The sequence below is a fragment of the Schistocerca nitens genome, chromosome 2, assembly GCF_023898315.1.
Source record: "Schistocerca nitens isolate TAMUIC-IGC-003100 chromosome 2, iqSchNite1.1, whole genome shotgun sequence".
NCBI lineage: Eukaryota > Metazoa > Arthropoda > Insecta > Orthoptera > Acrididae > Schistocerca > Schistocerca nitens.
Genome location: NC_064615.1, coordinates 880401454 through 880418140, shown reverse-complemented (window position 1 = coordinate 880418140; position 16687 = coordinate 880401454). Strand labels below are relative to the sequence as shown.

Sequence of the window (16687 nt, the reverse complement as noted above, 5' to 3'; positions counted from 1 at the left end):
TTGGAGAAAGTATAGGGACAAACAGTTCAAGAGAAAAATCATAGCAATGGGTGAACTCACATGAAATTCAATCATATGAATGTATCACCAACCTCTCCTGAAATTAAGAAAAATATGTATTCTTTCAAGAACAAAAGCACATCTGGTTTTGATGGTGTTTCCAAAGATTTGTTCCCACACAACAAGGCTAAGCTTATCTGAAATATGTAATGCATCATTAACTCAAGGCATTTTTTCAAAGAGATTGAAATATGCTTGTGTCAAACCCCTTTTTAAGAAAGGAGAGAGGAGAAATGTCAATAACTACCAACTTGTTTCACTGCTGACATAATTTTCCAAAATTTTTGAGAAGGTGATGTATTCTAGAATAGTATCTCAGCTGAGCAATAATAATATTCTCAGTAAATCACAGTTTGGATTATAGAAGAGGTGGTGTACTGAGAATGCTATTTACATGTTCACTCACCAAATTTTACAAGCATTAAATAATAAAATAGCACTGGTTGATTTTTCTGCAACCTGTGTAAGGCATTTGTATGAATCACAGTATTTTCCTAGATCAACTGAAGTTTTATGAGTTTGATGGTATAGCCAACCAATGGATAATGTTATATGTAACCAAAAGAATGCAGATAGTTGTACTTAATAACTCAAACAATATAGTAAGGGGACTTATTCTGACTGGGACGAAAATCCATGTGGGGTTACCCAAGGCTCAATCTTAGATCCACTGTTGTTCCCCATGTATTCAAACAATCTTCCATCTCATATACAGCAAACAGAATTAGTTCTTTTTGCAGGTGATACAGGTATTTTAATCAATCCAAGCATACATACAGAAACAGAAGAAATGGTAAACAGTGTTATTAAAAGTACCATTGACTGGTTTTCTGCGAATGATCGTACTCTCCACTTTAAAAAGACTAACATATTCAGTTCTGCACGTCTAGTGGTACTACACCAATGATAAGTGTAATACATGGTGAGGAAATAATAGATAGTGTGGAAACTTTACAATTTTTAGCTGTCTGTATTGATGAGAATTTAAACTGGAGAAAGTACATTTTGGAATTCTTAGGCACATTTGCACATAGAGTCATTGCAAATCTTGGGGAGAGACAGATCAATAAGTTCAGATATTTTGCATATTTTCATTCAACAATGTCATGTGGAATAATGTTCCTGGGGAATTTGTCTTTAAGAAAGAAAGTCTTCATAGCTTAAAAAAGTGCTATAAGGATAACATGTGGTGCTCATCCACAATAATCTTGTAGATATCTGTTTAAGGATTTGGTCATTGTTACTAGTGCTGCAAAGCATATTTATTCCCTCATTAAGTTTGTTGTAAATAATCTATTGCAGTTCAAAAGGAGCCACATGGGTTAGCCGTGCACTCTGACGCGCCTTTTTATGGTCTGTGCGGCTCCCCCCATTGGGGGTTCGAGTCCTCCCTCAGCCATGGGTGTGTGTGTGTGTGTGTGTTGTCCTTAGCATAAGTTAGTTTAAGTTAGATTAAGTAGTCTGTAATCCTAGGGGCTGGTGACCTCAGCAGTTTGGTCCCACAGGAATTTACTGCAAATTTCCAATTTTTTTCAAAGGGAACAATGATGTACATACCAGGAGGAAAAATGACAGTCATTACTCCACATGAAGCTTGTCCTTAGCCCAAAAAAGGGTGCACAGTGGTAGAACTAAAATGTTTGATCACTTACCCCAGGTTATAAAATGTCTGACAGACAGTGAAGTAAAATTTGAAAAAAAAGCTGGAAAAGTTCTCCTTGATAACTCCTTCTATCCTGTAGAAGAATTTCTATTATTGTAGTGTGTAAAAGATGATGGGTAGGAATTACTAACTCACATTTGTATATTTTAAGAAAAGTAAAAAGACATATTTTTTCAGCATGTAACTATATTGACAAATTAATTTTTGATGTGAATGTAAAATGACTCGTTCTTCATCATTAGAATTTATTGTACAAAATGATCCATGGAACATGAAAGTAACAGAATGATGTGGCTTCTTATGTCATGAAGATGGTATGACTCACTTGTTTCATATTGATAAATGTGAAGCATGAATAGCATGTTCAAAAAGAGACATTAAGAGATAGTGGTTACTATCTCTACTTGCTTAAAAAGATTATGGCATGAGGTTCTTGGAGGCTTTCCACACACAACTCTGGATGGTAAAGACTTTTCGATAGCAGTGAATTGGCCTAGAAGGTGATTCCATTACACATCAGTGAACAGAAGCAGCCAAAATAAGCAGATTTTGAGGCACCGACATCTTCAATGTTAGACATTATTCACAAAGCAAGTATTTCTGAACTAACCCTTTTCAAGGTTTGGAGGATATAGTGTTACCTGTTAAGTCTATTATCTACACAGACACCAAAGAATTTTGAATAGCATATCTTATGGATTTGCTGACTCTCATATGCAATATTAATCAACTGTGGGCTTTTGTGAACAGAATGGAACTGAATCTCATTAGTCTTACTGAGATTTTTAGCTACAGAGTTTAGTGCAAAGCCCTTCAGAACATCTGCAAGTAATTATTTGCCATCAAAATCTAAGTTAGTGGATGTTTTGTTGTCTCCCGCAATGCTTAGGTTATCTGCATAACTTGTGAAGTTGTTTGCTTTGCTGGAGGACAGAGGTAGGTGATTGGTATATACAAGAAATAGTAGGCCACCAAGGACAGAACAATGTTGGGCTCCATAGTGTATTGTTTCCCAGTCAAACTTTATCCTTCCTATGAGAGAGAGAGAGATCATAATTATTTACAAACCACTCGAACAAATCTATAGTTTAAGATAACAATCATGTAAGTGGTCAGTTTGTTGACAATCATCACTCAGAAAGCACACTGTAATTGTAAAATTGACTCATTCCACATCATTGTGAAATGTCACAATTATGGTCCGTGGGACATGCAAATAACTAACTAACTCATTCCTTACATTCTTTTAATTAAGTTGATAAAGCATTTCACACAAAGAACAACAGTATTAGTCACACTGCATGAAGTTATCACATTATCAATAGATACAGTGCAAGTAATGACTGGTAATGGATTTCCACCAACTGTCATCACCACAATACAAGCTTCCCATCAAACTTTATACACCCTGAACTCAAAAGGATGTTCGACAACATTGGACCAATACCATGCCTTAACTTCTAAAGCCAAGCATATCATGACTCCACCAGAACATCATACTACACATTCGATCATCTTTCCAAGATTATAAACAACTTGCTGTTCCTGATTCCATACTCGGGCCATGTTTTTATTCTATCTAAGGTTACGAGACCTTTTTCCTATTGATGTAACTGTTTAAGCATTCCGTGAATCAGAAATTTGATTGCAATATGTTTTAATCTGTGTATTTATTAGTTTGACCTTGTGGCTAACTGAGTAACAATCAGTCTACAATTTCAAAGGTCAAGGGTTCAATCATCAGTCAGTCCGAGGATTTTTTCATCTCTTGTATTACCTCTTTCGTCTCTGCCAATGATTTGCAAATATGAGAAATAGCAAATTGCATCAGGGTTCAGAGTCTACTTTAAACTGAAGATCTCCCTAAACTAGTTGAGTAAGCCTGTTGAAAGATCAGAGGACAGCAAGATTGTACCTCCAGGAGGACTGTGCCTGTTATATAATGCTGGCCTGCTCAAACCCATCTTCAGAATGATAACAGATTTGCATTTTACTTGTTTGTTACCTCTGCTCACAGTCACTCTTTCTAGAAGCTTGTTCAGTTTTTTATTCATGTCTGATTTTCATTTTGAATCATATAACATACATATTTACAGACATCAACAAGCACAACAATGACATTCATTCATTCATTCATTCTCTGTTCTGCAGATACCATAAAGAAGAATATTCTGGGATGCAGAATGATCACAGTACACATACAAAAAGAGCAGAGCAATCTTAGAAAGTTAATATGTTCACTGTGTCAACATGAACTGTCACTGTAGTGCTTGATAATATGTGTGCTTATACCAGGTAAAAGTAACCAAGAAACTTAGAAGGAAATCCATTACTTCCTCATATATATTAAACTGTTGTTGATTGCCTCCTACTGGAAACTTAACATTTATCTGAATGCATTGATATTTTTGAATAGAATGCTTTCCTACATCTGTAACAACATAGGCTTGTTTACATTGTACTACTGCTTGTCATACAACTTTACAGGGAGATACTTACCTCATAGGCAACAGGAAACTAGCTAATCAGGTAATTTGTAGAAGGTGCAGCTAAATATATATAGTTTTTAATTTTATTGTGCTTTGGTGAGGATTCCCAATTTCTTTCTTTATCTCTCTCACTAAGAGAGTTTTGTAACAGATTTCTCAAAAAGAGCTTCCCACAGCTGCCATACTTTTTAAAGTAGTTCAGTATGCAATCCATTTGGCCTCTCTTTCTGAAGAAACCTTTTAAACGTTTTCTTTAGAGCAATTTCCATCATTCAGCAGCTTGTTTAAAAGCTAAAACATTACACCACTAATCTCAAAATGTATGAAAGATAGTTTTGCAATGGATATTCAGTTACATTTAGAATATATACCATATGGAACTCAGTGTTCTCAAGAACTTTTGAAAGTCACAAGATTTTACAATAATGCATGGACAACCATTTGCAATCACTTGAGAATATTTAACACAAACTACACGTAATTCAAGCTGCATAAAGAAATTTTATGCCTCTCTTCTCAACTTGTCATATGTCCCTATCCATATGTGTTTGTAGGTAACCTTCTTTTATGACATTGAATGATCTGTTTATGTATTGTTGTTGTTTCACATTTTGTGCCCTAAGTTTCGTATTGTTATTGTTTCACATTTTGTGCCCTAAGTTTCTTTCCCATTATTGTCTATTGAGAATAAGGGGATAAAATTACTATTTCATACATCAATGTGATACACACTTATATCCTTGTTAGTCATTTTGTGTATAGTATGTTTTAAATGATGAAAGAGCAGTAACTGGCAATGCTTAAGTTATTTATGACAGATTGGAAGAATGTCTCATAAAATATATCATTGTAAAAAATCTTTACATTGCCACATGGCTTGAGTAAACTGGATCTGTTCCCCATGTTTATGCAGCTTCTGAATATGCCTTCAGTTTCTTGGTCAAAATCCATTAATATGTGATAAGCAGCTGTCATAAAATTACGTGTCTGAAAGAACAGATTACTGTAGTAACACTGTTCACGTTACGTTGCACTTCATTTAGCGTAGACCGGGACTGTGTCCTAGGCATGCCCGATGTGAACTGACTGGGCACGGCCCGTGCTGTGGGAGTTGTTGTTGTTGTTCTTGTTGTTACGCCAGCAGAGGTCGCGTCCGAATTCTCGCGTGCCCTCTGGTGGACGGGACTCTACTTGCGGCAACTACCGTCCGTGACGTGCCGTGCCAATGTGCGCCTTCCACGATCTTTCTGGTGGCTACTACACTCCTCCTCCTTCAGGGGGTGAAGCCACTGTGATCCACTGCATCGGAAGGTGGAGCGTCGGGCAGGAGCGATGACCTCCACATCCATTGGATGGCCGGAGTCGAGGGGATCTGCCAACCCTCGAGCCGGAACCTTCGAATACGGCTGGAAGTGACCCACATGAAGAGGCCCCCGTCGTCCCACAACCAGAGCCCGGGACAGAACGGGCGACAAGCTGTCCAACTCTGGATCCTGTTCCACCTCGGGAGGGGCAAGACCCAGTGTCGGGGATGAAGGGGAAGGGACGACCACAGGTGAACTAGCTCCCTGAGAAATCGGGCCTGCTAGGGGGGCCGGCTCTCGCTGGGGCATCTCGAATGATGGTGATGCCGGTGCTGGAGCTACTGGAGGCTGCCAAGGCTGAGAACCATCGCAGTGCGGCAGAGTCACAGCGGGGAGAGGAGGTAACGTCCCCTGTGAAACCAATACAGGTGCCGGCAATGGGGAAGCCGGTGTCCGAGAGGTCGGAGGGTGGGTGCCCGAACGTGGACGTAGCTGATTTTGGTGACGACGTACCACCCGATCCCCCGCCTGCAAGGTATAGAGCCGGCGGCCATTTCGGCGCAGGACCACCGCCGGTATCCAACGTGGATTGCGATCAAACCCACGGGCCCAGACCGACATACCCAGTGGAAAGCCATGTACTCCATTTTGTGAAGACTGGCGAGGACCAGGCCGGAGGAGGTGCAGCAGAGTCCTAGGTTGACGCCCATGGAGGAGCTCTGCGGGGCTGCGTTCTCCCATTGGTGTGGTCCAGTATGCCGTCAAGAAAAATGTCAATGCTTCCTCTGCAGGAAATTCGTGCACATACTTTTTCATCTGAGTCTTAAATGTGCGCACCATGCGCTCGGCTTCCCCATTCGATTGTGGATGGAAGGGGGGAGAGCAAACGTGCCGAATACTGAAGCGCCTACAAAAATCCTGGAAGGTCTGCGAAATAAACTGTGGTCCATTGTCCGAGACCAGGGTGATTGGCAGACCTTCCACAGAAAAGATTTTTGCTAGTGCCTGGATTGCAACTTCTGAAGTGGTTGAGGAGCAGCGAACCACATATGGGAATCGGGAATAAGCATCAATGACAATGAGCCAAAAGCCATTGAGAAACGGGCCCACAAAATCGATGTGAACACGTTCCCATGCTTGGGTTGCCAGCGGCCATGAAGAGAACGCTGCCCTGGGAGATGCTTGTTGGCTCGCACACTGGGAACAGGCGGCCACCAAGTGCTCAATTTCTCTGTCAATACCGGGCCAGTACACATGTCTGTGAGCCAAGGTTTTAGTACGGGAAACACCCCAGTGCCCTGCATGTAATAACGTGAGGACCTCCCTTCGTAAACTTGCAGGGACAACCACGCGAGGAGCTGTATCATCGGTAGCCAGAAGGAGAACTCCTTCCAAGACCGAGAGGCGGTCTCGTAGAAGAAAATAATTACGAAGAGGGTCCGAGGCCCGGCCCGGAGGGCGGGATGACCACCCCTGCTGAATGAGGCAAACTACTTGCCGGAGAACCGGGTCAGCCGCCGTTTCCTTGGCGACTCGAGAACTAGTGATCGGGAAGCCATCAACCGCTTGGCGGGACGCCACATCCAAATGAAAACACATAATCTCCTCTCGATCAAACGTAGGATCCGCACCCACCAGAAGACGGGAAAGAGCGTCGGCATTGGCATGCTGTCCTGTAGGGCAAAAATGAATGTCATAATGGTACTTAGAGAGGAACAAGGCCCAGCGCTGTAGTCTGTGGGCCGCCCTATCTGGAATCTGAGAGGCGGGGCCAAATAACGATATTAATGGCTTATGGTCAGTGATTAACTGAAACTTCATGCCATACAAGAAAGGGTGAAACTTGGTAACAGCGTAGACAATGGCCAAAGCCTCTTTTTCCACCTGGGAGTAATGGGCCTGCGCGGGACTAAGCGTTTTTGACGCAAATGCCAGTGGTTGCTCGGAACCATCTGCGTTGCGATGGGCCAGGACCACCCCCACCCCATACTGCGAAGCATCTGTAGCCAGGACCAACGGCTTATGGGGATCAAAAGTAGCCAAACAAGGGGCTGATGTGAGGAGGCCCTTCAACGAGGTGAACGCTCGCTCGCATGCAGGCGACCAATCAAAAGGAACACCCTTGTGCAGAAGGCAGTACAGGGGATGGGCTATAGTGGAAGCCCTGGGAATGAACCGGTGGTAATAGGCTATCTTGCCTAAAAAAGCTTGTAACTCTTTCAACGAAGTGGGTCGAGGAAGGTTGACGATACCTTGGACCAAACTTCCTAGTGGCTGGATGCCGTGCCGAGATATGGTGTAGCCCACATACTCAATGGACGGTTGGAAGAAGGTTGACTTATGCAGGTTGCAACGCAAGCCCACAGACCTGAATTTGAGAAAGAGGGTGCGAAGGTTGTGCAAGTGTTCCTTCGTGCTGCGGCCTGTGACAATTATGCCATCCAGGTAATTAATACAATGAGGGATTGTCGACGTGACATGCTCAAGATAACGCTGGAATATCGCCAGGGCACTGGATATTCCAAAGGCCAACCGCTGGTGTTGGTAAAGGCCAAACGGGGTGTTGACGACCACCAGCCGTTTGGAGTCCTCATCAAGTGGTATCTGATGATAAGCCTCCGACAGATCGATTTTCGCAAAATATTGGCCTCCCGCCACGGCGGAGAACAATTCATCAGCACGAGGCAAAGGATAGGTGTCCACCACCAATTGGGAATTAATGGTGGCCTTGAAATCGCCACAAAGACGTAATTTTCCCGAGGGCTTCTTGACAATAACGAGGGGCGAAGCCCATTCACTGGAAGAAACGGGAAGAACGACCCGTAGGGCTGTCAGCCGGTCTAGCTCTTCCTTTACCTGAGGGCGGAGAGCCAAGGGGATCTGCCTCGCGCGTAGAAAACGTGGGTGAGCCGACGCCTTCAACGTTAAGTGAGCTTCAAAATCGGAAACACGCCCCAGGCCCTCCTCAAAAATATCTGGAAAGCCTGAGATCAAAGATTCCAATGAGTGATAGGGAACGTCTTCGGAGACCAACTGTATGGTGTCAGCGATAGAAAAACCGAAAGCTTGAAAGGCATCCAGGTCAAAAAGGTTAGCGGAGCTCGCATCACTGACAACAATAAAAGTAATAGGGCGAGTGACTGATTTGTAAGTCACGTCGGTAGTGAATTGACCCAGTAGGGGAATGAAATGTTTACCATAACCGCATAGACGCCGGTAAACTGGCGCCAACGGGGGCGATCCTAGGTCGGAATAAGTTTGTGCATTCAACAACGAAACTGCCGTGCCCATATCTACTTGCAGTTGTAACCCGCGTGACCGAACCGACACCTCGATAAAGAGTTTGCTAGCCGATGCGTCGGGAGCCTGGCCCGATGAAACTTCCTGAATGTCAACGTCCATGTCCTCTGTACTTGCTTCCTTCGATTCTTTTGAGGCTGAGCGGCAAACTTTAGCAATGTGACCTTTTTTATTACATTTGCAACAAACGGCCCAACGCTGGGGGCACTCTGACCGATCATGATGTATATAGCACAACGCACAGGACGGCAACAGGGGCCGGTGGCCGGAATTCTGTTTACGCGCCGTGCGAGAGCGGCCGTAATGGCCGGATTGTACCGCTCGCACGTCGTCCACCCCGGACACAGTGGACGCGGCCGCGCCGCCCTGAACCTCCGCGATGTCGCACCACACTTCTAGCTGTTGACCTGCTGCGTGAGAGACTTCATACGATTGAGCAATGGACAGGACTTCCTCGAGGGAAGGGTCTTCTAACTGCAGGGCCCGTTGCCGGACCTCCCTATCAGGGGCCGAACGTACAATGACGTCGCGTACCATAACGTGGGCATACGACTCTCGCGACTGCTCCGTGACACAATGACACTTGCGACTAAGACCGTGCAGGGTAGCAGCCCACGCCCGGTAAGACTGATGGGGCTGTTTCTTGCATTGATAGAACTCGACCCTAGCCGCCACAACATGCGTGCGGCGGCGATAATATGAAGACAGCAATGAACACAATGCGTCAAAAGACAAGGACGAGGGTTCCTGCAATGGCGCTAGCTGCCGCAAAACTTGATACAACAGGGGAGATATCCAAGACAAGAAGAGAGCACGACATACCGCCGCATCGGCAACATGAAACGCCTGGAAATGCTGCCGAAGGCGATGTTCATATGCGTCCCAATTCTCCGCCGTCTCGTCATACGGGGGAAAGGGAGGAGGGAACTGCGTCGGAGCAGACGGCGTGGAGAGCAACGCCGGAAGCACTTGTTTCATGGTGGCCATGAGCTCCGTCTGCTGCGCCACCAAAACCCGCACCAAATCCTCCATGCCGTGGAGAAGCTGCGAAACCGGAATAACGACGCAACACGCGAAAGAACGACCCTACTCGTCGCCAATTGTGTAGTAACACTGTTCACGTTACGTCGCACTTCACTTAGCGTAGACCGGGACTGTGTCCTAGGCATGCCCGATGTGAACTGACTGGGCACGGCCCGTGCTGCCGGAGTTGTTGTTGTTGTTGTTCTTGTTGTTACGCCGGCAGAGGTCGCGTCCGAATTCTCGCGTGCCCTCTGGTGGAGGGGACTCTACTTGCGGCAACTACCGTCCGTGATGCGCCGTGCCAATGTGCGCCTTCCGCGATCTTTCTGGTGGCTACTACAATTACCATGCATTCATATAAATAAATAGAATAAGCATAAGGCCTTAAAGGACCTCACTGTTTGCCCCACTCCCATTCAGTCATGCAGGACTTGTTAAAGACCTTTTCTCTTTCTCCTGGCCCCTACAGTGAAAACACTTTTTTGCCTTCAACCCTACCAAGTAGACTCAACCAAAGACCAATGCTGAACCCTGCCTGACTCAATTCACTCCTCCATCCAACTGTGATCCACCCCGACTGTCACCAAATAAACCCCTGTTAACTTTTCAGAATTTCTTAACCTCCAACCTTGCTTCACCATCATTCCCCAAATCCCTCAACATGCAAACTAACCTTACATCTGCAGACCATTTAAAAACTGATCTTGACCTTATAATCCTAGCTCCTGACAAAGGATCCACCATTGTTGTTTTGAACTGCAAGGATTACGTGATAGAAGGAACCCCCCACTCCCCCCCAGCTGTCAGTTTCATCCACCTAAAAGCTCTACTGCAGTGTCCCCATTCTAGAAATCCAGCAGGATTTCCAGTCTATCCTCAAATCCTTAGGCCTACCCCAGAACCTCTCCCTGGAGTCCATCTCTCCCCTCACCTCTACCACTCCGCGCACTCCTACCTTCTACATGCTTCCTAAAGCCCAAAGCCAAACCACCCTGGTTGCACCATTATAGCCAGTTACTGTGTCCCTGCTGAAAGGATCTCTGGTCTTGTATACCAACACCTTCAGCCTATTGTCCACAACCTACCCTCCTATATAAAAGATACCAACCATTCCCTCCACCAACTCTCCACAGATCCTGTTCCTTTACTACTTAGTGACCTGCTCATTACTGCTGATGCCACCACCCTTTACACTAACATCCCTAATGCCCATGGCCTTACCGCTATTGAATACTACCTCTCCCAGTGCCTGGCAGATTCCAGACCAACAATCTCCTACCTAGTCACCTTAACCAATTATATCCTCACTTCTCCTTTGAAAGCATTACTACAAACAAATCCAGGATGTGGCTATGGACACCCACATATCACCATCCTATGCCTATGCCAATCTACAACCAGAATCCCAAACCCCTCACCTGGTTCGGATTCACTGATGACATCTTTGTGATATGGATCAAGGGTCAGGACACCCTATTCACATTCCTCCAAAACCTCGACACCTTTTCATCGATTCGCTTCACCTGGTCCTACTCAACCCAACAAACCACCTTCCTCAATATTGACCCCCACCTCAAAGATGGCAACATCAGTACCTTTGTCCAAATCAAACCTATTAACCACCAGCAGTACCTCTTCTTTGACAGCTGCCATCCGTTCCATGCCAAGAAGTCCCTTCAATGGAGCCTTAGCTACCCTTGGTTGTCACATCTGTAGTGACAAGTGGCCTGTGTTGAAATGTACTGAGGATCTCATTGAGGCCTTCACAGGCCGTAATCACCCTCCCAACCTTGTACAAAAATAGATCTCCCATGATTTATCTCTCCAGTCACCCACCACCTCCCAAAGTCCCACTGTCCGCCCACAGAAAACCATTCCCTTTGTGACTCAGTACCACTCAGAACTGGCACAAATTAATCATATTCTCCACCAGGGTTTCAACTACCTCTAGTCTTACCGTGAAATGAGGAATGTCCTTTCCACTATCCTTCCCACCCCTCCCAAACTGGTATTCAGCCGCCCACCGAACATATACAATATCCTTGTCCATCCCTACACAATCCTTGCTCTCGACCCTCACCTCATGTCTCATACCCCTGTAATAGACATAGATGCAAGAACTGTCCCACACATGCTCCCACCAACACCTACTCCAATCCAGTCACAAACATCACCTATCCCATCAAAGGCAGAGCTACCTGTCTAACCAGTCATGTGATCTATAAGGTAAGTTGCAACCACTGTGCTGCATTCTATGTGGGCATGACAACCAACAAACTGTCTGTCTGCATGAATGGCCACCAACAAACTGTCACCAAGAAACAGCTGGATCACCCCATTCCTGAGCACGCCACCCAACATGATGTTCTTCATTTGAATGACTGCTTCACAGCCTGTGCCATATGGATCCTTCCCACCAACACCAGCTTTTCTTAATTGTGCAGAAGGGAACTCTTCCTGCAATATATCCTACATTCCCATAGCCCTACTAGCCTCAACTTTTGTTAGTCATTGTTCTTACCCACCTAGCCCATTCCCGTTCCCTTTCCAGCACTACACAGCCCTCTGTTCCACCAGCGCACCCTCAGTCTTTTTATTTCTCTTTTTCTGCTGCCACCCCATCCTCTGTCTAACCTCCTGACTGCACCTAGCTGCCCACCTGCCATACCCTCTCTACCTCATCCGTGTACACTCCCACAAACAGCATTTTACTGTCCCCTACCCTCTTCCCCCTCTCCCTTCCCGCCCCAGCCTCCTCCTTACCCCCATAACCTGGTTGCCTCTCCCATCATGCACTGCTGCTCGCAGTCTGGCTTCAGCAGCCAGAGACGTGCGTGTCTGAGCTGCATTTGCATGAGTGTGTGCATGTAAGTTGTCTATTTTCAACAAAGGCATTGTTGGCCAAAAGCTCACTTTCTGACAGTCTTTTTGTTGTGCCTATCTGCAACTCAACAATTCTGCTATATGGTGAGTAGCAACCATCTTTTTCATATTATTGTAAAATTGTTTGTTGTTGATAAAGATATAAGATACACATGTTAGTTTCTTCTTCATTTATTTATCTTCCCATTGTTCACTTATAATCATTCATTTGTGTGCTTCAGGCATTCATTTCCATAAACTTACAGCATTTAGTGACATTAATACAAGTACAGCTCTGTTTTTAAGAAAAGTTTGTTTGTTTGCACCAGTCTGTTTTTTTTTCTGTGCTTCTCTCCATCTTGTGTAATTTTGTTTCCTTAGCAGAAGATTTTTCCATATTTTCTTTTGTGTCGTGAACTAAAGCGTAGAATTATGGGGTGCAAGAACACAAACCAAACTAAACGCTGTGGAAAAAAGCTGTCAGAATTATTTGTGTTGCCAAACCCAGACATTCATGTCATAACCTGTTTCCAAAATTGTGCGTTTACTGCTGTAGCCCTGTATTTAATACTCGGATACATGCCGCAGGTCTGGCTATGGCATACTACACTTTGAATATACCATCAATGGCATATGCACAGACTGGCCACCAGGGGCTGCCTGCTGTGGGCCATATGACTTATGCACATAGTGTGGCATCCACTGCGCTGTCTACCAGAGCCCTCTTCTTTATAAATGCATTGCAGCAGGCACTACCCTCATATTGTGTTCATGATTATTGTCAGCAATGGCCCATATCAGTATCTGGATTGTCTCTATGTTTGTGTCTGTGTTCTCAACTTTTGTGCGCTTGCATGTGGAAGAAGAATAAACTTTGGTTCATTGTGGTCACACTGTTGTTTATGTTCTACAGTACATTACAGTTGGCAACAAGTGTGGTGTTCAGTTCCAATTACTTAGGTGGTTGTTCCTTCGGTTCTTGTGTCCATGGAGGCAGGGTTCCAATCACTTCTTGAGCAGCTGCACACTCTTACAATCACTGTCACAAACTTGTTGGACACATTGACTATGCAGGCTTCCATGCTGTCAGCATACTCTCTGCCCATCTCCATTATATGATGATGTGGGCGAAGACTGGGAGGCTTATGAGAGGTGGCTTCAGCAATACCCTCTCATTTTTAGTGGCACTGATGCAAACATACGTAAGGCTTTCTTGGATTTCTCCTCAAACCTACCAAATGTGAGAGTTAGCCCCATTCCCGGAACTTGTGTTGCTTTCATTTGATGAAATGTTGCCCAGTTATCAGTGTAAACACTCACTTGTCATTGCAGCACATGTAGAGTTCTATCATTGGCACAAATAGCTCCATTAGTCCTACTGGGCTTTGGAGGTTGAACTCCACAGTCTCAGTTGCAAATGTCATTTTGTTACTGATGGTTATCGTGATTCCTTTGCTGATTCTAAGGTCTGTGACACAATCATTTGGTTGGCTCATGACAAGGAAGTCCGTCATCGAGCACTACAGTCGAGAATCCATTTTTGACTGAAGTGTTAAATATTGTTTTGTCTTTCAAGGAATCTTGTGCTGCTGGTGATGAGATTGAGGATTGGTGAAACATGGCCATAGTGGCCCCTGTTTCTGATCATTGGGCATCAGTCTGTTCTTGGGGAGAGCATGATGTGGCAGCTGTACAAAAGCAGCCTCCATGCTGCACTAGAAAGTGACATGCTCCACAACAACCACAGCAATGACAGGGCTCTGCACTTCCATCTAACCCATACTGTTTCGTGTAATACAACAGGTCGTGTGCCCTAAGTGCTGGGCACCTTGCAACAACTGTAGAATAAAAGGACATATACCATCTATGTGTCATTCCCAGCCCCTTCATGCAGATGTGGACATGGATGTTAATTGTGTGTCTCCAGTGCTTGTGAATCATAACAAAGTGTTTATCAAAGTGCAAGTGATGGACAAAGTGCTCAAACTGCAAGTGGACATGGATACAGCTGTGACTTTACCGAACTCACAAATTTATGTGGATTTGGGATCTCCTGCATTGTTTCCAATAACTCGACATTTGGTGAGTTTCAACAAGTAGCAAACTCCAACTCTGGGACAATTTATGGTTCCCACTGTGTATAAATCTGTGGTTTGCTCCTTGACTTTTTGGTAGTAGATGATATTGGTACCACAAATTTGTCCTGTTTGGGTGCTTTCAATGCTTTCAGTTTTTCCATCACAGATATGATGCACCTTATTTCCAATCAGGCACCTTACTGTCAATTAGGTTCTGTGTGTTCTGAGTTCTTGTCTCTTTTCTGTGATGGGTTCTGTTGCCCCACTAATTTTGCAGCCCACATTACCCTGAAACCTTACAGTATGGTCGTGCATTTTCGCTCGCCCTATTCCAGTGGCTTTGCATGATCAAGTGAAATCATAGTTGAACAGGCTGACATTGCTGGAGGTCATATCCTATTACATTGAGTGAGGTTGCTAACGTCTCTCATGACTGTTAAAAAAACTGACCGGTCAGCTTCACCTCTGCAGCAACCTTAAAGTTTCGGTTAACGCTCCCTCTATCATTGACACCAGCCCTTTGCCCCATCCAGATGAGTGATTGGCTACACTTACCGGGGGCCCGTTTATCCCCAGAATTGATTTGTCAGAAGCCTATTGTCAGGTTCTGTTGGATGAGGATTCTGAACGACTCATGATATGTCAAAGAGCTCCAAGCAATTTTAGGTAAAACGGATTACTATCACAAATTTTTTCTGGGTGCACCTGGATTGGCCCAGTCTCTCAACAAGTTACTGCACAAGAATATTTCTTTTCAGTAGACACTGGTCTGCTTGTTGTTGGCTGCTTTCCATCGTGGCTACCATCTGGTTTTGGCTGTGGACGCCTCTCAGTATGGACTTGGGGCTGCTTTTGCACATTGATATGAGGATGGTTCTGAACATCCAATAGGTTACGCAACAAAATTATCAGTTTCACTAAGCAGCGCTACTCCTAAGTTGAAAAGGAAGCACATGCTATCATCTACACTCACAAAAAGTTTCATGTGTTCTTGCGTGGGTCTAAGTTCCACCCCATTACTGACCATAAGCCCTTGGTTTCGTTGTTTAATCCTTCTTCTTCATTGCCCAACAAAGCAGCACATTGCCTCCAAGGTTGGGCCTTGCTTCTATCTCATTACAGTTTTGAAATACATTTTTGGCCTGTCAAGCAACATTGCAGGGTCGATGCAATGTCCCATTTACTATTGGGCTGAATAATACTTTTTATGAGGATGAACTCCTTTTCTTTTGTTAGATGCTCAGGCGCAGCATATAGTGGAAGGGTTTCCTATTACAGGTTCATGATTTGTAGCTGCTATTGCTGCCAATCCTGTTTTGCCTCAAGTTGTTCACCTCTTTCAGCATGTTTGGCCAGACAGGCTTTTGGTCAGGGCCTCTGATCCTTTGCGTAACTATTTTGTCCTCCATCGTTGGCAGCATGTGCTTAATTTCTTACATCAGGGACTGGATGGGGCCTCAAGTACCAAGTTACTGGGACATCGTAACATGTTTTGGCACAGCATCGATTGTGAAATTGTACATCTTGACATGGCGTGCTCTTAGTGTGGTACCCAACATGTGGGGCTGTGGGCAATGCCCTCTCCATGGCCCTCACCACAGTACCTATGGGAACATGTCCATGTTGATTTTGTGGTACACTTCCTAAATTCTTCCTGGTTGTTGGTTGACATGCTTCTTGAGTTCCTACAGGTTTCTTTACAAAGGCAGGGGATCAAAGTCTGGTCAAGATGCTCCATGGTCACCAGCCACACACTTTCTTGCAAGGCCCATCCTGCCCCACCAATGCTTGTTGGCATGACCCTCATGGCAGCTCATTCCTGGCTCCATCTCTGGGATATCATGTTCTGCTGCCTATTGAAGTATTCTGTCCATAATCCACAGCTACTGAGGCTGCTGCCTTTGAATG

General features: G+C 44.7%; 1 protein-coding gene across 2 annotated transcripts in view; it reads left to right on the top strand.

The window, feature by feature from the left end:
* Positions 1-1377: 1377 nt before the first annotated feature.
* LOC126234688 (cAMP-dependent protein kinase catalytic subunit 1-like) overlaps positions 1378-16687 on the top strand; it is a 37281-nt gene continuing 21971 nt past the window's right edge. The window contains exon 1 of one of the 2 annotated variants that reach the window (XM_049943429.1): positions 1378-1462. The gene's annotated coding sequence lies outside the window, so the exon portion shown is untranslated. Of the gene's footprint in view, positions 1463-3878; positions 4019-16687 lie in introns of those variants that run through there. The other variant, XM_049943428.1, reaches the window with a different exon arrangement.